Below are 26,203 nucleotides of genomic sequence, written 5' to 3' on the forward strand. Positions count from 1 at the left end.
AGTTTCTGCAAAACCCTACTACACTCCTGTGAAGAGGTGAGGCCAGTAAAAATACTAATGATGCGGGCTTGGGTTTTGCATATACTGACATGCCCAGCCATCAGAATTTAGTGAGCTAGCCATAATATTTCCTTACAGTACCTCAGCGTCACCACTACCTGTGGATCACTGTCCACTTCTCATTTGCAGGTCTGTGAGTGGGGGGCTCCCTTTCCTCATTAGCACCTCATTTTTAATGTAGTATCATTCTGGGACTGTTTCTGCCTCAGCTTCAGTGTGGGCAATCTGAGCTCATGTTTTTAACAGTGGGTCAGCTTGCTAGGCCACTGCCAAGGAAGATCTATTTATTACATCCTTAGGGTCTTCTATATTCCCGAAAAAGGTTTCAGATAACTTGACCGTAGGGTCTTCTGTCTGCAGTACAACTTCAGCCTCCACTGATGGAGTTTGTCTGTCCATAGACTGTGTTACCACACAGTAAGGGAAAATGTCAGCAGTTTCCCCTGCAGCTGTTCTGTCTCCCTGACCTCAGTTGGCTTCTCTGAGACAACTGGGGATGCTATTACCTTTGATCCTGCCAGGTCATGGCCAAGGAGCAGATCAACCCCATCCACAGGCAAACTGGGAACAACTCCCACGGTCACTGGCCCTGACACAAGGTCACACTCCAGATGCACCTAGTATAAGGGGATGGGCATGTACCCTCCTTCAACCCCCTTTACCAACACCTTGGCACTTACTGCACTCTCTGGTGGAAATATCAGACCTTTTCCCAGCAGCAGAATTTGGCTAGCCCCTGTATCCCTCAGTGTCACTTGCTTACTTGCCCCACACTATGGAAATGTGGCCACCCTCTTCAGATACAAAATCCTTGTAACTCTTAGGGATTTGTTTAACCTCACCCACACTGTCTGCATCTACAGGGCTGCAGTCAGAGCCATAGCCTGATCTGTTATGCTCTCTATGGCTCCCATTCACTGCCAGAGGAGGTGGTGGAAGCAGGTACGATAGTGGTGTTTAAGAGGCAGCTTGACAAATACATGAATAGGATGGGAATAGAGGGATACGGACCCCAGAAGTGCAAAATGTTTTAGTTTTACAGGCAATATGATCGGTGCAGGCTTGGAGGGCCGAAGGACCTGTTCCTGTGCTGTACTTCTCTTTCTTCTTTCTTTGTTCATTCTCTGCACAGGTTGTATGTGCCCCAATAAATCCCATTAGTTTTTCCTGTAACTCCCAGCAATTGACCCAGAGGTACCCTAACTTTTGGCAGTTAAAATACACATACTTCTTGGCCTCACTTTTCATCTCAGTGCCACCCTTTCTGCCCTGGGGAGGGTCCCCAGCATTTCCTTCTCTCTCATGGGTGCTCAGATTTCTATCACTCTCTCCACCTCTATCCTTTCCAGTTGGTTGGGGGTGACTAGGGGAGGGTCTCTTCTGGGACATGGGTTTCTGGATCAGCTCATAATCATCAGCCAGTGTGGCTGCCTGCCTGGCCCCTGTTACCATCTGTTCCTCTAGGCTTGTTCTTACTGGGAAGGGAAAGGAGTCTTTAAACTCCTAAAGGAGGACTATTTCATAGAGGGTTTCACATGTGGCTTCTGTTTTAAGTGCCCGTACCCACTGGTCAAAAGAAAGTTGTTTAAGCCTTTCAAATTCCGGGTACATCTGGTCAAACCATTTCCTGAGGGTACAGAATTACTGATAGCACACCTCCAGCACTAACTGGTATGCACTGAAACAGCCCTTTTTGCTGCCTCACAGTGAGTGGTACTTTCCTCAAGCAAGAGGGTGTAAGTCTTGCGAGCTTTTCCTGAAAGCTTACTTTGCAGTAGTAGGGTCCAATTTTGGACTGGCCACTATAACTGCTAACCATTTGAAAGAGATAAAGAAGATTTCCACTTCTGCTTCATCAAACATAGAGATTAACTGAGCAAACCAGATTGCCTCAGCCCTTAAGTCTGAGCTACTGGTGTCTTCAAGGGACACAGTAGGATTCCTGCCCCTCAGCTGGAGCTGTTTTAGTTTAAACTCCCTTTCTCTCTCTTTGTCCTGAAATTCTCTCTCTTCTATCCATGCCCTTTCCTGTCTTTCCTCTTTCTCTCTTTCCCTTTCCTTTTCTCTTTCCTGAAATTCTAATTTCCACTGCTCCAATTTTAATCTCTTTACCGCTACTCTATCTGTTTCATCATCTTCAATTTCCACCTGTAGACCGTTGGCCACCCCTTTTATAATTTCGGGTTTTCTGGATTTCAGGCGAAATTCTAATCCTAAATGTCTCGCTAGTTCTTTTAACTCTTCGAGGGATAGAACTGTTAAATTTTCACAAGTAACGTCCCTTCTGAATGTAAAAACACTGGCATCAAATATGGACATTTTTACATTTTAGTAGGGCAGACTCAAGAAAACCTTTTTGCAGTTTTAAAAAATTGGTTTCAAAAGAACAATTTACTTTCCACACTCTAATTTTTTTGTTTTGTCTGTGGGAACTATCCCGCCACTGAGCTCCCAATTTGTTACAAGCGAGGTCACCCAATTTGTTAATTTCCCTAATGGGTCCCTAATTTTGTTAGGCTCTCAGGTGAGGAGGAATGAGCTGGCTCCCCTTTTCTATTCAACCCCCTCAGTTGGTCGCAACAAGGTAAATTTAAAAGGAATCCCTTCCCCATGGATACCTTTCCCCAGTCCAAGTGTATTTATCTTTTAGAAGGAGCCAATTTAACCAGGCTTTATTGAGTCAAAGAGTAAGTTTATTAGTTACTAAAACCCGAGAAAAATAATAAGAATGCAACATACATTCACACAGATCAGAAATGAGAAGTTAAGAATCCTAATAAAAGTTTTAAAAATATATGAATCAGTCTTTGGCTTGTCCGTGAGATGTAGATGGTGGTACAATGTGGCCGTTAATTTGGGTGATTCCAGTAGAGTTGACTTTGGCAGTTTCGCAGTTGGTTTGGAGATACTTGGTTCTGCAGGGTAACTGAAGAGGCTGTCTTATTTCCATTTTGATTGTGGCTTCTGCTGAGCCTTGCTTCCAGCAACAGAGAGAGAGAGAGTTTGCCTGCAACTGCTGGGATGACTAGTTGGGCTTCTTGTGCTGTCACTTTCACAGCACACCCTGCACAGCTCTGCAGTTAGCTTTCTAACCCATTCTTTTCCCTGTGTATTCCAGGAGAGGAAATAATCATCTTGCATTCATGTCAGAACTATTTGCATATTATGAGATATAAACCAACAGGAGATAGATTTTTTGGGTGACTGCTGAGGTGTGCAAATCAGTCTTTCGTCTCTGCAACTACAGGAGATTAAAGTTCAGTCTTTTGCATCTTTCCTATCTCCCTTTCAAGTGTCTCTGCTTGAAGAAGGTCATGACGCCTTTTCAGGTGTGACATTCCATGTTCTCTCAGAGCAGGCCTGTCAGTACAATCCACATAGAAATTTTCCAGAAAGTGGTCACTTTACATTATCAGCCATCTTTTGCTCAGTATCCTTGCTTTAAAAACACACGAGTTTTCCTCAAAAAGTTCACTATTCCCGTAAGTAATTTGTGGCTGTAATTACATTTTCATGATACCACCTCCACATATTTTCGGGTGCGCAGGGCCAGTAGTACCTGCCCCAGGCAAGAGGAACTTCATTTGGAGAATAATTTGGCCATGCATCAGTTTTGTACTCCTGGTTTGCTGGACTCAAACATGAGTCAAGCTAGTTTGACTTGGCATGTGGTTGCTAGAGAACACTTCTTCTTAGACAGTCCCTCGAGATTGAGGATGACTTGTTTCCATTCCGATTTGATGGGTTCAAGATGGCTGATAAGTCCAATGTGTGATCTGCAGACTCTGCCACATGTGGGGCAGGTGGTAATTGAAGGATTGGAGGTTTGTACACTCTCTCCAACACCTCTACTTTATCTCTGCATGTTCCTGACAAAGTCTCTCAATGTGTTCACTGACGTCCTGGATGAGCCTTCTCTATTTATTTTGGTCAGTCACTAGCCAGGGACTTGCATGAGCCAACTTGGATATTTGACCTCTTCAGGGATGCTTTGAGGACATCCACTGTCCTCCTGGGAGTCTCCTGGCACGACCAAGTCTCAAGCAGAGCAATTGCTTTTGGGGTCTGGTGTCAGTCATACGAACGACATGTCTCACCCAGTGGAGAAGGTTTTGAGGGATTCAGTCCTCGGTGCTGGGCAAGTTGGCAGGAGAGAGGATATTGCTGTTGGACCACCCTCTTTGCCACTGGATTTGGTGGACCTTGTGAAGGCACAGCTGGTGGTACTTCTCCAGTGCTTTGAAGTGCCTGCTGTAGATCGTCCAAGTCTCTGAAGCATATAAGGGTGCAAGAATCACTGCTGCCCTGTAAACCATGACCTTAGTCTCTGGTTTGAGATCCTGGTCCTCAAATACATTTTTCCTCAGTCGGCCGAAGGCTGAGCTGGCACATTAAAGGCAATGATGAATTTCATCATCTATGTCTGCTTCAAATGAGAGGAGGCTTCCGAGGTACATACAGCAAGCAAGTAGGAAGGTAAATGGCAAGTTGGCCTTTATTGTGAGATGTTTGGATTAGAAGAATAAAGAATTGCTACTATGGTACAGGGTTTTGGAGAGACCACATCTAGAATACTCTGTGCAGTTTTGGTCTCCATATTTAAGAAAGTGCATGTTTGCATTGGAAGGGGGGTTAACTTATGATGAGAGGCTGAGTAAACTGGGCTTATATTCTCTGGAATTTAGAAGAGTGTGGGGCGATCTCATTGAAACATACAAATTTCTGAAAGGGCTTGATAGGGTGGATGGTGAGCGATTGTTTTTGCTGATCAGGGAGTCTAAAACACGAGCCACTGTCCCAGGATAAGGGGCTAATCATTTGGGATTGAGATGAGGAGAAATTACTTCACTCAAAGGGTTCTTAATCTTTGGAATTCTCTAGCACAGAGGTTGTGGATGCTCCATCATGGAATACATTTAATGCTGAGATTTTTGGTCTCTCAGGGAATTAAGGGATATGGGGAGCAGCAGGAAAGTGGAGTTGAAGCCCAAGATCAGCCGTGATCATATTGAATGGTGAAATAGGCTCGACCTGCCATATGGACTACTCCTACTCCTATTTTTTGTGTTCTTATACGGAAAATGTTCCACATTTTCCAGGATTTCTACTGCTACTGTGCATCGGTGGTGGAGGGAGTGAATGTTTGTGGATGTGGTGTCAATCAAGCAGGCTGCTTTGTCCTGGATGGTGTCAAGCTTTTTGAGTGTTGTGGGAGCTGCACTCATGCAGGCAAGCAGTGAGCATTCCATCACATTCCTGACTTGTGCCTTGCAAATGGTGGACAGGCTGTGGGGAGTCAGGAGGTGAGACACTAGCTGCAGGATTCCTCTGTCCTGTTCTTGTAGCCACAGTATTTATATGGCTAGTCCAGTTCAGTTTCTGATCAATGCTAATCCCCAGGATGTTTATAGTAGGAGATTCAGTGATGGCAATGCTACTGAATGTCAAGAGCTGATGGCTAGATTCTCTCTCGTTGGAGATGGTCATTACATGGCACTTGTGCAGTGTGAATGTTACTTGCCACATGTCAATCCAAGCCTGGATATTGTCCAGGTCTTGCTGCATTTGGACATGGACTGCTTCAGTATCTAAGTCGTCGCAAATGGTGCTGAACATTGTGCAATCACCAGCGAACATCCCCACTTCTGACCTTATGATGGAACGAAGGTCATTGATGAAGCAACTGAAGATGGTTGTGCTGAGGACATTACTCTGAGGAACTTCTGGGACATCCTGGAACCGAGATGATTGTCCTCTAACAACAACAACCATCTTCCTTTGTGCTAGGTATGACTCCAACGAGCAGAGCATTTTCCCCTGATTCCCATTTATTCCAGTTTTGTTAGGGCTCCTTGATGCCATATTTGGTCAAGAGTTGCCTTGATATCAAGGGCAGTCACCCTCACCTCACCTCTGGAGTTCAGCTCTTTTGGCTATGTTTGAACCAAGGCTGTAATGAGATCAGGAGCTGAGTGATCCTGGCAGAACCCAAACTGAGTGTCAGTGAGCAGGTTATTACTTAGCAAGTGCCGTTTGATAGCAATGTTGACGACCCCTTCCATCACTTTACTGATGATTGAGAGTAGACTGATGGGGCAGTAATTAGCTGGATTGGATTTGTCCTGCTTTTTGTGGACAGGACATACCTGGGCAATTTCCCACATAGCTAGGTAGATGCCAGTGTTGTAGTTGTACTGGAACAATTTGGCGGGGGAGCAGCAAGTTCTGGAGCATAAGTCTTCAGTACTATTGCCAGAATAATGTCAGGGCCCATAGTCTTTGCAGTATTCAGCTATTTCTTGATATCACATGGAGTGAATCGAAGTGATGAAAGACTGGCATCAGTGATGCTGGAGACCTCCGGAGAAGGCCGAGATAGATCATTCATTCGGCACTTCTGGCTGAAGATTGTTGCCAATGCTTCAGCCTTATCTTTTGCGCTGATGTACTGGGATCCCCCATCATTGAGAATAGGGATATTTGTGGAGCCTCCTCCTCCCATGAGTTCTTTAATTGTCCACCACCATTCACGACTGGATGTGGCAGGACCAAAGAACTTAGATCTGCTCCGTTGGTTGCTGAATCACTTAGCTCTGTCTATTATTTGCTGCTTACGCTGTTTAGCATGCAAGTAGTCCTGTGTTATAGCTTCACCAGGTTGACATCTCATTTTTAGATATGCCTGGTGCTGCTCCTGGCATGCCCTCCTGCACTCTTCATTGAACCAGTGTTGATCCCCTGGCTTGGTGGTAATGGTAGAGCGGGGGATATGTTAGGCCATGAGTTTACAGATTGTGGTTGAGTACAATTCTGCTGCTGCTGATGGCCCACAGCACCTCATGGCTGCCCAGTCTTGAGTTGTTCGAATCTATCCCACATAATATCTTCATGCTTCATGCAATCTGGTGAAGTGCACTGTCTTCTCTTTATAGAACCAGTTCAATTATCATTCCAATGAAATCAATGAAGAGAAAATCTACTCTTCCAGAATATCATCCAGGTGCTACAACAAAATCTATGCATCTAATATGCCCAGGTGTGAATGTCTAGGATGGTGGAGCAAGGACTGATTCTCATTAATCTTGTGAGCTGCAAATGCACCTGCCTGTCACCCCTCCTGTGATACCCTTTCTTCTCTAGTAACTATAAATAGTATGCACATAATGAAACAAGCACAAATAACACATTCAATGAAACTTGAAGAAGCTGTCAGTATGGCTCTAATAAGATGACTAACCTCCTTTTACTCCTAATAACACAGAAGCAGTGAACAACAAACAATTACACAGCAATCTGACACCAGTAATATGATTTTAGCAAGGACTTAACTGAAGGGAAAAGCAAAATACTGTGGATGCTGGAAATCTGAAACAAAAACAGAAGATGCTGGAAAAGCTCAGCAGGTCTAACAGCATCTGTGGAGAGAAAAGCAGAGTTAATGTTTCAAGTCCAAATGACTCTTCTTCAGAGCTCCTTTGCTGAAGGCTCCTTTTATAGGATTGCTGAGCATCTGCAGCACGGTTCAGGATGCATTATGAAAGCATCCCTGCATATTAAAAAAATCAGCCTTAGTGAGCCCTGCACCCAACAGGTGTTTAAGGTATTTTTAAGATACACACTGCATATCAGGCACTTAGTGGGTCTTAAGCCTCAACGTCCCATCCTGAAGGAAGCTGGACTCCAACTTTCCAAAGATAGTGTTTTCAGTTCCATAGCACCTCACTGTATCTCTCAGGCACATTCCAAATATTTCAAATTTCAGAGAAGTGCTTTCCTTCCAGTTAGTTCATTTTATTGTAATTTTTTACAGGCCTGTGTGCGTTCCAAAAAGTTTACATTTAATGAACAGCTCAACTTATAAAGTTTAATTACAAGCAGGTATCAGTTAAAAACGGATATCAAAGTCGAGTTGAAACAGATCTCTTAATATGGAAAAAGCATTAAAGCAGTTTTTGCCTTAATTTTGTATTCTTTATATATCAGCTTCATATGGGATCAATCTTATATTCTTTGCAATGAACACAATCTTCATTTGTATCATACATTATGACAAATAAATAAGTACCAACCTTTGGCATTGATGGTGAGTTGGAGTTAATTACATCATGATGGTTCTTTTTATGAACCTGCTTTGTTGCCGCATTGGTAATGGAGAAAACCAGTGACAATCAATAATAAAACCTGAACATCTAATTACATCTAAGTTGAATTCATCTTTTGTTTTTTTGTTCAACTATCATTTCACCCACAAATGCCACACTGTAGCTGTATCATTCACACACAGATTGCAGCATTGAAGCTGAGTTTTTGAGGCCTCAGTAAAAATATAGCCAACGAGGAATGATAGCTTTACATCTTGCCAAGAGACTGCCATTTTCTTAAATTAATAACATAACTGTTGGACTGAACATAGTTTTTATTCAGGAACTGAGCAACAAAGCAGGAACCTTGACAGTGACTTTTATAAGACAGAACAGACCTGGATGAGCAACTGTGAGAATTCATCTCAGAAACATCAAATGGGCAAAGACAATCCTCATCTAAATTGAGTTAAATTATTTGAGCACAAGGAAATCATAGGGAAGGCACAGCTTTCTTAATATTATCAATTTTCAAACTGTTCAGCATTCCACTGATGTCCGATCATCTAGTTTATCCAATGATTGCCTGAGCCAAACAAAACAGGAAGGTCACAGGTTTAATCTCTGCTCTGTGCTGAATTAGCTGATTTTAACAGGGCAATTGCTGAGGGCATTACAATTGTCATCAGTCTCCGGGGTTGGGAAGGAAAAATTGACCAGTGCTTCTGCTCCCAATAGTGACACCTCCTCCACATGCACCACACTCCCTTCCCCATTGGAGAAGTGTATGCGTGGACATTAGCTGAGGGCCGAATGAGGCTCATCTGTGGAGGGAAACATTTCAAGTCTGTATGACTTTCAGAGCTAAAGAGAAGTAAAAATGTGGTGAAATTTATATTGTAACAGGGCAAAAGAGACAAGCGGAAATCCTGTCAGAGAGAAAATCAGTTCTTCTTCAAGGTACCTAGAAGAGAAGTGGTAGTGAATTAAACACTAAGATAAAGACAAAAGACTGCAGATGCTAGAAATCTGAAACAAAAACAAAAAATGCTAGAAAAACTCAGCAGGTCAAACAGCATCTGTGGAGAGAAAGACAGAGTTAACGTTTCAAGTCTGTATGACTTCTTCAGAGCTGAAGAGAAGTAAAAATGTGGTGAAATTTATACTGTATCAGGGCAAAAGAGACAAGCAGAAATCCTGTCGGAGAGGAGACCTGCTGAGTTTTTGCAGCATTTTTTGTTTTTGTTTCAGATTTCCAGCATCTGCAGTATTTTATCTTTATCTTAGGCTCATCTGTGTTGTCTTGTCCTTCCTTGCCCATGGATAAATAGGCTGCCATTATGAACATTAGCCACCTGGGCAAGGTGACAGGCACCAAGGAAACATTACCATAGCAAGCAATCAACAGCTGCGGAACAAGAAAAAAATTGAAGAAGTATTGTATTATATCACAAACATTTTCCCCTGCAATGTAATAACATTCAATTCCATTTTAAGATGAGGTGACACTTCAATTGGTTTGGATGAAAACAGTCAATTCTTCAACTGATCACAACTCTTTCATGATAGAGTCCAGCTTTCTCACCTGCTGCCGCACTAGCAGACTTATCCTCTTTAGCACTGGGTGGCCTCCTTTACTTAATAGCAGAACAATGGAAGAAAAGCACAATGAGCTCAATATTATCACCCTTTAAAAACTTCTCAGGGCTCTATTGATACCTTAACAATCTCGTCCTCCTGTTGATGATCCTCTGTTTAAAGATTCTTTGTTCTTGATAATAGTCCTTGCATTTTCCCTTCATAGTCTTGAATCTGTGCCCCCTAGTCCTGAAAGTATTGCTCCAGATTTACTTGCTGAGTTTTATACACCTGCGTAAAGACCAATTTCTTCTAGAGGCTAAAGAATGAATAACACATTGATTATTCTTTACAGCGTGATTACTTTCCTGCAGTGATCCCAAGTCACATTGAAAATTATTGTGCGACTGATCACTATTGCCCAGCAATTCAGTTATTCCTACTCCTGAAATGGTATTTGAGTCCGTCATAGAGCTGGGTGTAGGAAAGAACTGCCCCTCATGGGCTCATTGACAATTAAAATGCATTTCAGACTTATTGCAACTTGGGCAAGTACTAAAGAACTATAACAACTGGATAATCTTCTTTCCAATGCGGCTGCAGTGGCCGTGCTCCCCACCACCCTGCCCCAACCTTGCTGTGACCCAACACCCATGTTCATGGGTCGAGGGTCATTCTGTACACTGGGTGTGCTCCCAGTGGAATTCCCACCAGGAGAAGGGGTCATCCAATGCCAAGGAGAAAAAACTTGATGGAGCTGCAGTGGGATTGCAGCACTGAAAGAAGCAGAAAATGATTTAAAGAGACAGCAAAGGTTAGGGAGGATTCAGATGAAATTTTTGTATGCCAATTGGACAAGACTGAGGCTACCAAAGGTACACCTTTGGACCTGCTTTGGAAGGAGAAGTCACGACAAGACCCAGGCTTTCCCTAGAGGTCCTAGGAAGCTGCAGCTGAAAGCTGAGGCCCCAACTCCCCCACCGGCGCCTATCCGGGGAAATCTGGAGTTCCACATCCATTAAATAAAAGTAAAAATAGATGTAAAGACATTGGCTGGGATTTTCCAGCCCCACCCACCACCGGGATCGTCCAGTCCTGCCGGAAGTCCTGTGGGGGATGTGGTGGGTCCCGCCACAGCGGGGCTGGAAAATCTCGCCCTTCTGTTAATTCTGACATCCCTTTTATTTGCTTACTCTTTTCCATATTTTAAATTTCTACGTGTATTTTTCTCTTTTGCCTCTCTGGTCTCCATATCTATTTTGGGGTAGAAGCAACATTGAAAGAAATTGCCATTTCATGAACTAAAAATGGTTCAATAAGCTCGTTGCTGAAAATCTCAAGTTTGGCGTGGTGGCAGTCCCAGAAAAAGAGCATGCCCAGGTGTCTAACTCTGTGGTATGTGTAGGGTTAATGAAAAGGACTTTGGTATCAATAAATCTTAACACAGCTTTTTAAGAGGAAGATTTACTGCAACAAGTGCATAGTTTGCATGTTTTCATAGCTATTAACATACCAGTGCCTCTCTTCCAAATACAATACATGGGTGTGGATTCATAAATATGACCATCGCTATGATAAGTGATGTATTTGCTATATAAGTGTCAGCTTGGCTTATGTAGTCACTCTCACCTTGGAGTCAGTTCAAACGCCACTCCAGGACTTTAGCTCATAACCTAGGCTGACACTAATACAAATGGAGTGCTACACTCTGAGCCTGCATCACACACACAAGTTCCATGGGCAATGGAATAGAATGGACCATATAAATTTGGTAACCGTTGAATTATTTTTGCAATCCCTGGAAGAGCCACAGTGGTCCCTTTACCCCCACAAAAATATCCTGGTCACTACCAACCTGGGAACAAAAGCCTTCCACAGTCACAGCTCCCTCTCCTTCAACTCCTCAATTTACCTTGTCCTCCAACCTAGTTTTCAGGCTCTAATTTGGCGAGCTGTACCAGGACACCCTGCAGCCCACCTGCCGATTGTAGATGAGATGGGGTCCTCAAAGTCGCAGGGACCTCTCGTCCACCAGATTGGTTGCCCAACTAAGTGGCAAAACCTATGCAATTAAATTCTTGAGGCTCTTGAAAAATAAGTTAATGTTTAATCCTGCCCAGACTGTGTGTGTGTGAGGAAACAGATCAGCCATAGACAACACTGTGGATGCAATCTCAACAATACCTGTTTCTCCAGAATTAGGCCTTCACACTAGAGTTAAAAATGGAATGGAATGTCAATAATGATTACATTGCAGAAAACTTGAGAAGGGCATATAGTTATCATTCATCTTATCAATGTGCATAGTCATGAAAAGCTGTCAACCCAATGTTACCAGCACAGCTTGTGAACGATAATTTCCTGTTGCATTTTCAGTTGTACTCCCGATGATGGAAAATGACAGATGGGATCAGAAAGTTGAAAGCCCGTATTTTCTTTCCGATACTTCAGTGTTAAAAGCAGTTGAATTCATTGGTTTCCCCAAAACACAATAACTTCAGGTATGAAGCGCATTAATGAATCCTTCATTAATTCTCTTCATCCAAGTCTTCCCTAAAACAACTTGAAAAACTTAAAATACACCTTTTCCCCTAAATCATCTTATGCAGAAACCAAAGGGGTTCATTTTTCAACTTGGTTCCTCATGAGGAGTCTCATCAGGCAAAGAGTACAAATTCAAAGTCCTCAACACAAGCTCGATATGATTATCCATTAATGATCATCAAAACAAAATCATGCATTACTCTCCTCAGAATTTCCATCATGTGCTCTCAGTAGGTACCATTCCACACTGGAAGCCTAAAATCAGAAAACTACCCTGACCAAATCCAAAGATTGCATTAACCTCCCTGACACAGACTTCCTGAGGAAGTAATAACTGAGTATTAATGGGCTGAATTTTGTTCAGGAGCAGCAGGCCCCGGCGGCGGCACTGTAAGCAAGTACCACTTCCACTTGAATGCCATGCAGCCAGCTGAGCACAATTACATGATGGCTGGCCAATTAACTAACCAGAGGTGTGGGGCATGTCTAATTAAAGAGTGGAGACTGGCAACGAGACACTGATAGTGACATCAGCTGTCTCATAGTCAGGTGTTGGTGTCATATCTAAAGGGCTGCCAGCCCTGTGTGCACTGCTGCCTTTATTGAATCACTTGCATGACAAACATTGCAGAAGACACCTCCTCTTGTCAAACACAGCAGAAGACTCCCCAAGCTGATAGAAGATCCCTGCACCTGACCACCAGTACAGAAGACCCAAGGAGCTGAATGGGAGACTGCGGCAAGATTGGCAGGAGGAAGACACTGGGTATTCCCACAGTTTAGAGATGTATCCCTGCAGGGTCTCCACCAGGCTACAAGGGCAAGGCGTGAGGTCCCCTTCCTAAGAGACGGGAGGAGGAGTGAGCCCCACCTGACCAAGCAAGCCTGGACAGAGATTGCAGAGGAGGTCAGCAGCTGCAGAGTCACCACCTGAGCATGCATGCAGTGCCGTAAACAGGTTAATGACCTTGTGATAATCTGATGTGTAATAGAGCTTTAAGAAGAATGTTAAACTGGAAGATCACATGATCTTAGTATTCAATAGCAGAGTAGTGCGGGCTACCTCAGTAGTTAGTAGTCTATAGTTAGAGTCTGTAATGTAGAGAGAGTGTTTAAGTTGAAAGCACCCAAGTATAGCTGCTGAGTTCCTTTGTAAATAAATAGAATTTAGATATTCACCTCCATTGCCATAGCCTCCAGGGCTATGGGCCAAGCGCTGGAAAATGGGATTAGTGTAGTCAGATCTTTGTTGGCCGGCGTGGACACAGTGAATTGAATGGCCTCGTTCTGTGCTCTAAACATCTATGAGTCTATGAGAAAGTGTTCTATCTAAGAACTGTCTGCTGATCTACTCTGTCTATGGTGCCAACTTGGCCATCCCGAAACAGGCGTGCAACCTGGGTTCTTAAATCCAACCAAACTAGTGACTAGGATCCAACAAACTGACGACGAGGTAAAGGCAAGAAAAAACAAGGAAGGACGAGAAAAAGCGAGGAAAAGGAGCGAAGATACAGTAAGCTGGCTTCGAGAATAAAACAAGTTATGAAGGAAATCAAGAGGAAAAAATTCGGGCCATACCTCACGCGGTAATTGTAAGTAGAATTTCCGTCCTAATCGTCAAAACAATCTCCTCAAAGCATGCTGCAATTTGGAAGAATTGATCCTTTCGATCCAGCCACGGATGATTGATCTCATTGAATTGACTGCCTCGCGTTCTTTTTCCAAGCGAACAACATTGTGGGGGAGGAGAAGAGGTGAGTGATCCTCTTATCCACGTGTGGAAGTAAGACCTATGGACTGATTCAAAGTTTGATGGCACCCAGTGCCCCAGATTCAAAATATTTTGATGACTCAGTGAACCTCGTAAAGAGTCGTCACCAGCCAAAGCCCTCAGTAACGATGCAACAGTTCACATTTAACTCAAGAAATAGAGCCCCGGGGAAGACAGTTGCTTGTTATGTGGCAAGCCTGAAACAGTTAACAGAACATTGCAAGTTTGGTACATCTATAAATAATATGCTTAGAGATCATTTGGTGTGCAGTGTAAATGAAGATACGATTCAGAAGAGATTACTGTCCGAAACAAATTTGGATTTTAAGATGGCGCTAGAGCTAGCACTGGCCATGGAAAGTGCAGTAAGGGATTCGGAAGCCTTACAGGGAGTGCAAAATGGTGCCGTCCTCCACATTTGGTGAGAAGCCCCAGCCAAAAAGGGCGTGAAAATGCAAGGCTCTGCTGAGAAACCACCACTAGCAGACAAATAAAAAGAAATGACTTAGCAGCGAAAACATGGAATAATGGTAACAGAGGTGGAAGCAGACAACCTTGTAATGAATGGAAGTTTTTAAAAAATCAAATGTTTTTACTATCATTGAAATAGGCACTTCGTGTGACATTGCAAGGATAGAATCAGGCAGACTTTCGAACAAAAGAAAATACCCCCTGAGATTCACAATGTAGAAGAGCCTGAAGTAACAGATTCAGATATTTATTCATTGTATCATTTAAAGGTGGGAAGAACAGAACCACTCAATGTAACAGTGAGAGTGAACATTGGACCTATTAGAATGGAGGTAGACACAGGAGATTCCACTACCATAACTGGTGAACATACTTTCAAATGTTTGAATTATGGGGAACGTAAATTAAATTTGGAAGAAACAGATGCCAAATTGAAAACTTACACGGGAGAAGACATCAAAGCCAAAGGCATAAGCAAGGTTACTGTACAGTTTGGAAGCCAATCGGTAAAACTACCCTTGATGGTGGTAGCAGGCGAGGGGCCAAGCCTCTTTGGACGAAACTGGCTGAGGGAAATTAAATTGGAATGGACTGAAATCTTCCAGCTGAGAGCCAGTGAGCTACCTGAGCTACTACAAAAATACACCTCAATCTTCAAGGACGAATTTGGGAATATCCAGGGGCTGCAGCAAAAATTCATGTGAATCCAAAGGCAACCCCCCCGATTCATGAAGGCAAGACCAATCCCTTATGCAAGGCAGGATAAGGTCAACACCGAACTGGACAGATTAGTGAAACTGGGAGTTAAACAACCTGTGCAACTCTCAAAATGGGCAGCAACAATAGTCCCCGTCCTTAAACCCAACCAAAGCATTTAAATTTGTGGAGATTACAAATTGACAGATAATAAATTGGCTAAGTTGAACAGACACCCTATACCAAAAATTGAAGAATGCTAAGCTGGCAGGTGGAACCACCTACACGAAGCTTGTTATGAGTCATGCTTATCAACAGTTAGAGTTAGAGAAGGCCTCCCAGAAATTTGTCACAATTAAAACACAGTGAGTATCCCTTTCCTGCTGTGTTGAGCATTCTTGATACATATCCTATAGGCTGTTCTGAGCCATCATCCAATCAATGGGAGAAAACTGCTCCCACTCCATAAGCAGATGCATCACATGTCAACACCAATTCTTTTCTCTGGTCAAAATGACAGGAAGTTTACCATAGGAGAGACAATATATGTGAAGAATTTTGGAGAAGGATCCAAGTGGTTATCGGACGAAATAAGTGCAGTGACTGGACCTCTTTCTTACCACATGACAGTGGAAGACCAAGTCATACAGAGACATGTGGATCATATCAGAAGGAGAGAAACAAAGTACCAAGAAATGATACCACCAGTGTTCACAATTGAGGCAACGTCTCCTGTTGAAAGAACTCAACTGAGTACAGATGTGTCTGAAGGGTTGGCTGTACCTGCAAGAGTTGAGGAAACAGATTTGCAGGTGCCCACCGAGGAATCTAATGTTCAGACAACTTGAGAAAAGGAGGTTCCTGACAAAGCATCTGAAGTTGTTGAGCTGAGACATTCTACACGCGTAAGGAAACCCCCAGAAAGACTGATTTTGTAAATTACTTGTCTGTGTAAAAATTTGATATTTTGAGAAAAATCGTAATTGTAACTGTAAAATGTGTTTCTGAGTAAAGGGGGAGGGATGTGGTAATCTGATATGTAATATACCTTTAAGAAGTATGTTATAATGGAAGATCACAATCTTAGTATCCAATAGCAGAGTAGCACGGGCTACCTCAGCAGTCAGTAGTCAGTAGTCTATAGTTAGAGTCTGTAATGTAGAGAAAGGGTTTGAGTTGAAAGCACACAAGTGTAGCCACTGAGTTCCTTCATAAATAAATAAATAAAATGTATTCTACCTAAGAACTGTCTGCTGATCTATGCTGTCTATGGTACCAACTCAGCCATCCCGAAACAGACATACAACCTGGATCCATAAGTCCAACCAAACTAGTGACTAGGATCCAACAGACCTCCTTCGCTGTGTCAAGTTAAGTTCTCCAAAACATTTTCCTCTTTGGGACTGCCACATGCCAACACGTGAGGGTGTGCTTGATGGGGTGGGAGTGACCACCCAGTCGGTGGTAAGGAGATCAGGCAGCAGCAAATCCTGTCAGGGGCATGGCTGCATCTCAGGGAGGGGCTCCCATCTGGCATTGCTGACTACCACAAGGCCCCTGGAGAGTTGATGTATGGAGCAGGCTTTCATGAGGCCCCATCATGAATAAAACACCCAGATAGGTGTTGTGTTAGTCTTTCTGGGGAAATGAACTGTGTTCCTCCTTCTGCTTGCAAGCATTTTCTGTTTTTATTTCAGATTTCCAGCATCTGCAGTTTTTTCACTTTCAATTCAATTTTCTTCAAAATATACATAAATAATGAATGACATCAGAAGCAAACTGTAGGTTGGCAGTGGTCTGACCGTGCTGCTGTATGGGCCAGAATCGTGGATTAGACCAATATGCTGGAGGAAGGTTGAATGCTTTCAAAAGCAGATGCTCAAGAAAGATTCCAGGAACTTATTATACATAACATGTAACAAAGAAACGAGAGGAATCAAATAACATCTGGATGGTAATGTGATCTGCATAGTTTAGCCATGTGATAATAAGGAACAAAAATTAACTGCGTAAGTAAAGCATTTGGCAGAATACCAGGAGATATAAGTTAGAGGTAAGTCGATAGCCACCTGGCTGAGAATAGTACCAAATAATTGTGCCAAAAACTGTCTCCAGTGGGAAGCTGCTTTAAAAACTGACTGACTGATGTTTGGAGCCAGATGTGATGGCATGTGCAATGAAATGTTTCAATGTACCTAAGATGGAAGAAATACAGCTTTATCATTAACTGTTGTTACTGCATATGGAACTCATATGACCTTTCCTATCCAAAGATGGCTGAGAAATGTGTACTTCACTTTCTTAATGTGATCGGTTTAACATTCACTTCTGGGACATTATACTTCCCTGATCTCGACCACACCTGCTGGGGCCCTACAATCCCAGACCCCCATCACCATTTTGGCATCTGTGTTCCACCACCTGTGAACAATATACCTGGCCCATCACTCTCACCCTGCTGGTTTAAGAATAATGCCTCTCCGTTGTAGCAAGGTTGCAATCTGGTGCTGAATACATAAGGAATTATGTGTACTAGCTGGCGTCCCACCTCTTGGAAATATAGGAACTGCTGGATGAAAAAGAACAAGGTCCATCTAATTCAGCTCCTACCAGCTTGGTAGTCACCTGATGCACCGTTAATAAAGTTATTGATTAATTACAGCTATCAACCTCTATCAATTAGTCCACAACAGATACAGAAATAGTGCCAGGAAAACCCCAATGGTGAAGAGCTTTGGGAACTAAAGGTTCAAAGTTACCGTTTTCCTCCCAAACATGCTATACATGAGAGGTTCTTCCCTTTGACATAAGCTTTCCAATCTTACAACAATCATACTAGTCTTATTTGGCTGGAATGCTGTACCTGTATAGTTTTTAGATGTGGCTTCTCATGATGTCGAACCATTTGTTTTGGTCAAACAACAAGGATTGCTGAAATGAAGGTTCTTTATTTGAAGTTAAGGCTATGTACAAATGGAGTTAACTAGGAGGCCAAGTATAGTACATCTGATCTCTACTGCTGCTGCTTGTGGACTGAGTGACAAGTCAAGAGATGAATACATCATATTCTGACGATGTGGTCGTGATTGACAGCAGTTTAAGATATGTTTCCTCAAAGATACATGTACCTCATATCACAACACTGCCTATTAGGAAAGACTGAGCAGGAACCATCCCTTTCTCTAGAAAAGAGGAGACTGAGAAGTGACATGGTCATAGAATCATAATGCAGCACAGAAGGAGGTTATTCAGCAAAACAAGTCTACACAGCTCATTCAAGAAGCAATCCAGTTAGTCTCACTCACCAGCTCTTTCCCCATATTGCTGCAATTCTTTCTACTTCAAGTATTTATCCAATTCCCTTTTGAAAGCAACTATTGAATCTGTATCCATCCATTTATCAAGCAGTGTACCTCAAATCCTAACCACTCGTTGCATGGAAAGTCTTTCCTCATGTTGCTTCTGGTTCTTTTGCCAAACATTTTAAATCTGTGTTGTTACGGTCCCTGTAGAAGCCAATAACCTTAAAGGAAATGAATCCCCAAACAATCTCCGTGGAAGGAACCAATGGGCAAGATATCACTTTTTAAAACTTTTACTGTCATTTCACCACTGAAAAGGAAGGCCTTTCTAAGCACTTCCATTTTGTGGTGCCTCTCTCCCTCTTATCCAGCAGTGCTCACATCGCCTGGTGGGGCTACCATCTGGACATTACTGCAGGCTTCTGCTCTCCTGGTCTGACCTCTGTCCTTAATTGGAAAGCGAATGTGGAGCAGCCAATTAGGAGGCTGCCTCATGTGAAGTTGCTCCAGCGGGCACACTGAGGTCACACTCTGGCTTGGAACTTGCATATGTCTTGACGACCATGGGAAAATTCACAGAATCACAGAATTGTTAAGGTGCAGAAGGAGGCCATTCAGTCCATCGTGTCTGCACCGGCCATTCAGTAAATTTCTAAAAGCTTGACATTATACAGACTGGCCTGTAGTTTCTGGCTTTATCCTTCTCCCCATTTTTGTACAAGGGTGTAACGTTTGCAATTGTCCAGTCCTCATGTACCATCTAAGAAGAATTAGAAGATTGTGGACAGCAATTCTGCAATTCCGAACCTTACTTACGTCAACTTGGGATACATCTCTTCCAGATCAGGAAACTTATCAACTTTAAGTGCTGTCATCCTTTCCAGTACCTCTTCTTTATCTTTCTTTTATCTCATTCAATATCCCAAAAATCCTCCACATTTACCAAAGCCTTAGTAAAACCCCTTTCTTGGTAAATATCTATACATTTAGTACCTCAGCCACGCTTTCTGTCCCAACGAATACATCACCACTTTGGTCCCTAATCAGCTCCACCGCTGCTCTGGCAACCCTTTTACCTTGGCTTGGTTGTTTTAAAGGTAAAGGAGGGCCCATGTTGTCTCACTGGGAAGAAGGTGCAAGATGTTCACATCTGTGGACAATTGCAAGGGTATCTGTGATTACTGTGGTTAGACTGTTAGTCTCTAAGTCTCACAGGGGGATGTCAGGTTTTATAAATACTTGAAACTGTCCATTTAATTCTAAGATCGAATGGAGTTAGCGGTATAGAAGATAATCAGTATTTCTGCCTGAATACAAGGCCAATGTGATTCACATTGCTATGAAGATGGGCTATGAGAGGGGAACAGGCCATGGAAAGTCATTGTATTATCGGCTTACAGAGTTTTCTTGCAATATCCCTGAACCTCACAGACAGGTCAGTCTGCAAGAATTGGAGAGAGAGAGAGTGTTAGATGCAGGCAGTCACGATTGTTCACCATGCAGAGTGCAGGTACATGCTCAGATTGAAGAGACCAAATTTGTGAGGATTTAAATGAAGCTGGAAGATTTGCCTAGCTTTGGCTAGAGGAAGGAATCTCTGGGCTGACCCTCACCATGAATGTCAGTTTGTGCATTAGAAGTTATTTAGCTGGAAAAGGAAAAAAGGAAGCAAGCTATCGGCAGCTAAGGATAGCTTTGGACTAGTTCTTGGAAAATGAAGTGTCCACTTAAAAGACAAAATACAGTATAACTGTAGTGGGAGATTTTGGTCATTTTGAAAGTTAAATGAAGGATTTTTTCTGCATTTTAGAGTATAAGTTGCCTATGGACTAGTATTTAAGCAATGTTGCTTTTAGTTTGTTTATTCCGGTAAAAGCCTTAAAACTTGAAATCTTGTGTGATCCTTCCAGTCAGTCACTGGAAATTCAAATACCTTTTTAAAAGTATTGGTCCCTATGGAGATTATAAAAATTCAGTGTAATTCTATATTCATCACACATTATGTCTCAAATTAATCTCTTACTGCATCCTGAATTGCTATATCCTGAACTAATTCAATCTATATCTAATTTGCATTTCAATAAATCAATGCTAACCACTTTCACCTCCTTTTCCATAGAATGACCACTTGCTCCTCGAAATATTGGCCTGGATTTTAGCCTGGAGGCTGGGGTCAAAAAAACCCAGAACAGGAATTTCCTGCAGTTTTTAACTGTGAGGATCCTTTAAATATTTTTCTGTCAGGTTTTCATAAATGTTCCCACCCTAGTTGCAGCCATACAACAACCTGGGATTCCCTGCACAGGTCACGTACAAGGCAGTCCCTTTAAGTTAAAGCTGTCTGTCATCAAACAAACATTTTAAAGGGGCTACGCACTTAAACAAGTCCACTCCAAAAAAGAAACAGAGGAGACGTTAGTTCCCATCCGTAGCAGCTTGATTCACAGGTTGGAGGCCTTTCAAGTGCAGCCTACGAGAACAGGTAGATGTAATGGGGGATTGAGAGACACCGTGGGGGGAGGTCCTGATCTGGGGGAAATACAAATTGCAACGGGTTCCCAAACATGGGCACAGTTGTTCCAATCGTAGTTGGGGGTGTCAGATGGTGGGGTCAGGGAATCCAATGATGGTTGCGAGGAGAAAAAGGGTGCTAGCTGGGTGGAGCAGATGGTTGTCAGGGAGGCAAATGGTGGTCATGCAGGTTGGATGGTGGGATGTTTGCAAGCTGACAGATTGTAGGGTTAATTGACTGGGTAGCTTGTTGGTCCTGGGGGAAACACGACTATTCTTCATGGTCCACAGACCATGCAGCAAAAGCACTTACCTCATGGATTCAGTCCTTCTCGCCTCCTTTTAGCTGCCAGGTTTTCCAAGGCTCAGGAAACCTGGCCCAAATAAGTTAAAAATAGAATGACTGTTAAAATGAAGCCAGACAGCCTCATTAAAATACTTGAATAATTAACCCACTCCCCTTAAGGACAAATCCAATCTGACCATTTATTGCCCCATCAGTCTGTTCTCAAATCAACAGCAAAGTAATGGAAGGTGCCATTCGCAATGCTATAACTGGCATTTACTCACTAATAACCTGCTCATCGATGCTCAGTTTGAGTTCCGCCAGAGGAACTCAGTTCCGGATTTCATTACAGCCTTGATCCAAATGGATAAAAAGAGCTGAATTCAAGAAGTTGGGTAAGAGTGACTGCCTTGACATCATGGCAGCATTTGATCAAGTGTGGATTCAAGGAGCCCTAGTAAAATTTAAGTCAATGGGAATCAAGAGGAAAACATTCCACTGGTTGGTATCAAACCTAACACAAACGAAGGTGATTGTGGTCGGTGGAGGCCAATCACATCAGCCACAGGGAATCACTGAAGGATTTTCCAGGCTAGTGTCCTATGCCCAACCATCTTCAGCTCCTTTGCCAATGACCTTCCCTCCATCATAAGGTCAGAAATTGAATGTTTTCTGTTGATTGCAGAGTTCAGTACCATTTGTGACTGCTCAGGTACTGAAGCAGTCCATGTCCACATGCAACAAGACTTAGACAACATTCAGACTTGGGTTAATATGTGGCAAGTAACATTTGGACTACGCAAGTTCCAGACAATGACTATCTCCAGCAAGAGAAAATCTAACCATCTCCCCTTAACATTGAATAGCATTACCAAATCTGAATCCCCCACCAATATTAGCTGGGGTTTAGCATTGACCAGAAACTTAACTGGAGCAACCATATAAATACTGGGGCTATAAGGGAAGGTCAGTGACTGGGAATTCTGTGGAGAGTAACTCACATCCTGACTTGGCAAAGACTGTCCACCATTTACAGGGCACAAGTCAGGAGTGTGATGGAATACTCCCCACTTGCCTGGGTGAGTACAGGACAAAGCAGCCCACTTAATCGGCACCCTATCCAACATCTTAAGCATTCATTCCATCTACCACTGGCATACAGTGGCAGTGGTGTGTACCATCTACAAGTTGCACAGGATTTGGATATACCTCAGTGCGAAAGCAGAACTTGGGGCAGGATTTTACGTTTGTCCGGCGGGCGTGGGCCCAACCCAATTGGGCGTAAAATCACGCGCGGTAACATCGGGTGCATGTCGCAACATCATCGCGCGCTCTCGCGATATTTCAGTAACGTGGGGACATGTTTATATCATGTTTAAAATCTTTAGTTTTGTTTCTCCAATTCTTCAGCTCCCTGAGGCAGCTCTGTGCCTCAGAGAGCTTTCAGCGCGCGCTCCTGCGCACATGTGCAGACTTCAGCACTCGCGCCCCTCCCACCCCCACCCCGGCAGTGCTGAGTGTGCCTTTCATGCTGGCTGGCCATTAATTGGCCAGCGTGAAATCACAGTCTGGGGCCAATCGCAGGCGGCAGACCTTTTCCCAGCCGCTCCCGGGCCCACCTGACAAATGAAAAATCCTGCCCTTAGTCTCCACAAGTACTGTCTGGACTGGGTAAAGTAATTGAACCTCTTCTGGAACTGTACACAAGTCTTGAAGATGGGGCTTTTAGCATTTATGTTATATATCACCTGCCTCTCAGCCTGCCAGGCACCTGTTTGTCATTTGAGGGAGCCTGTCTTAGTAAATCTGGAAGGCTTTGCAGGAGTAATCATTGACACAAAGTTGAGAAATCGCACTGGAAGACGAACAAGTTTTGGGCAGACCAAAGAGCGTCTTTCACTGAGTTGATAATCCTCCAGCTATAGTTGATGTTTGTCTCCCTGGGAACAGCCCGTAGAGTACAGAGTCCTTTGTTGCAGAACTGCTCAGGATGAACCTCAACAAAAACAACTGCATCTCTCTCCAGACCTTCTTTGCAAAGGCACATTCCGCAAGGAGGTGCACAACAGACTCTCTCCCACCACAGCCACCTCAAGGGCAACATGCAGAGGGTGTGAGACTCCTGGTGTGTTGGAAGGATCTGACAGGGAGGACCTTTCTCACCACCAGACAAGCTACATCTTGGTGCTCGTTGGAAAGCTCTGGCTATAGGGATCCACCATCTCCTTTTTCCTCAGGGCCTCTAGGATGTTATATGCAGACCACTGCCTGGTGGACTTGTGGTCAAAGGTGTTTCTCTGCATAAATTTTTCCACGAGGAACAGGTGGTACGGCACGGTCCAACTACTTGGAGCATTCCACGGCAGTGTGGCCAGACTCATCCTTCGCAACACTGGGGACAGTTAGAACATCAGCACATAGTGCGCACCAAGGGTCTACGCACAGTTTGATGCAGCCACACACAAAAGATGAGGGCAATGTTGGGCACGGTATTTTCCTCCTTTATCTAGAGGCTTGTACATCATGTCCTTGCTAACATGATTCATTTTCAACCTCCAGATAAAGTGAAAGATGGCTCAGGTAATCGCTATTGCGCAGGAGTGTGGAATGGGCCAGACCTGTGCCACATACAGCAACACCGAGAGTGCCTCACACCTGATGATCAGGTTCTTACCCACAATGGAGAGGGAGTGTCACTCCCATACGCCCAATTTTCTTTTCACCATAGACACTCGCTCCTTCCAGTTTCTAACGCATGCCCTGGTCCCTCCGAACCATATCCCCAGCACCTTCAGGCTGTCTGACCTGACGGTGAAGGGGGCAAAGGATCGGTCAGCCTAGTTCCTAAAGAACATGGCCTCGCTCTTGCCACGATTCACCTTGGCTCCTGAGGCCAGTTCGAACTGGTCGCAGATGTTGATCAGTCTGCGCACCGACAGCGGATCCAAGCAGAAGATGGCGACATCATCCATGTACAGGGAGGCTTTGACCTGAGTGCCTCCACTGCCTGGGATCATCACTCTTATGCCCAGATCCTTCCTGATGGACTCAGCAAAGGGTTCTATGCAACATGCAAACAGGGCAGGGGACAGGGAGCCCTGCCTGACTCCAGATTTAATAGGAAAGCTTTCTGATTCCCACCCATTGATTGAAACTGCGCTACTGATGTTTGCATAGAGCAGTTGGATCCAGTTGTGGATTCCCTCCCCAAACCCCATTTTGGAGAACACATCCACCATGTAGGTCTGCGATACTCTGTCAAAGGCCTTCTCCTGGTCCAGGCTGATGAGGCAGGCGTCCACAACCCCATCCCGTACATAGGCAATCGTATCCCTGAGCAGCGTGAGGCTGTCAGAGATCTCCCTGCCGGGTACAGTGCAGGTCTGGTCAGGGTGGATCACCAACACTAGAGCAGACCTGACCCGATTGGCGATGACCTTGGACAGAATCTTATAGTCCACATTCAACAGTGAGATGGGCCACCAATTTCTAATTTCCTCCCTTTCCCCCTTCCGTTTGTAGATGAGGGTGATGGTGCCTTTCCTCATGGATTCTGACATGCTGCCGGCCAGGAGCATATTCTTGTACACTTCTAGCAGGTCTGGGTCGATCCAGTCCATCAGAGCCGAATACAACTCAGCCGGCAAGCCTTCACTTCTGGGAGTTTTACTCTACTCGAAGGACTCAAGGGCCTTAGTCAGTTCATCAGGAGTTAGCAGTTTGTCCAGGTCCTCCCGTGTACTGTCGTCTAAGACCTCCGTGACAGAGGACAGGAAGGACTGGGTGGCCATTCTGTCTGTAGGCTTCACGTCATAAAACCCAGCATAAAAGGATTTGCTGATCCTCAAAATGTCGGACTGCGATGACTTTACTAAGCTGTCTTCTTCCTTCAGTCTGCTGATCACAGAGCTCTCCCTGTATACCTTTTGGAAGAAGAAACATGAGCATCCTGCTCTACGGAACGGACTCTGATCTGGAAAATGATCTTGGAGGCCTCTGAGGCAAAGAGCATTTTGTCGCTTACCAAACCTGTTGTCTTTGAGAGTTCCAGACCTTTGGCCTGCTCTTGCATACCCATAGTGTTCACAAATTGTCTCACTTTGGATGGACTGAAGAAACTATCCTGAGCCGTCCCATTGAGGATGTTCCACTCAGGTGGCATTGAGGAGTTCGTGCAAGGAGCGAGGTTTGAACTGTTCTCTGCTGGAGAAGCCTCTCCGATCCATTCCCCTTCCGGGGCGTTGCTACTCCCAGCTTCCTGGAGTTGGGGTGTGCTGACCGCTTCACTGCTCCCAACTTCCTGGGGCTGGGGTGCACTGCCGTCTTCAAGTTGAGGGCGAAGTTGGGGTGCGCTGGTCTCTTCATTGTCTCCAATGTTCTGGAGCTCAGGTGTCTCCTCCTTCAGCTCCCTAGAGCTTTGCCGCTTCTTCTGTTGGTGCCGCCCTTGCCCTTCTTTGTCCGAAGAGCAGCAGCCCTTGTCATGCATGTCAGATGGGAGACGCCTCTTGCCACTCGTCTGCAAAGTGGCTGGGTCCCTTCTTAGCCCCTTCTTCTTTTTGGTCCTCTTCACCAGCTGCCACTCCCCCGGTTGATTGTCTGTTGGTTCCTCCTCCGTTGGTTCGCTCTGCCGAGGAGAGGGAGGTTCAGGAGGCAGTGCAGTTGTTTGGCCATCTGCTGCCTCAATGTTTCCCTTCATCTTGTCTCTCTCTCTGTCTCCTCCTTTGTCCCATTGTGCTCACTGGAGGCCTTGGTGGGTGGAGGTTTGCAAGTGTCCTTGGTGATAATGACACTGACCATTTCATCTGCTTGCCCCTCATTGGTTTTGGCCGCCTGTGCATTAGTGAGGCAGCATTTGGGGTATGTCTTGTAGAGGTGGCCTGCCTCGCCACACAGGTTGCAGCAC

Source organism: Cetorhinus maximus, chromosome 3 (genome assembly GCF_964194155.1).
Source record: "Cetorhinus maximus chromosome 3, sCetMax3.hap1.1, whole genome shotgun sequence".
Classification (NCBI taxonomy): domain Eukaryota; kingdom Metazoa; phylum Chordata; class Chondrichthyes; order Lamniformes; family Cetorhinidae; genus Cetorhinus; species Cetorhinus maximus.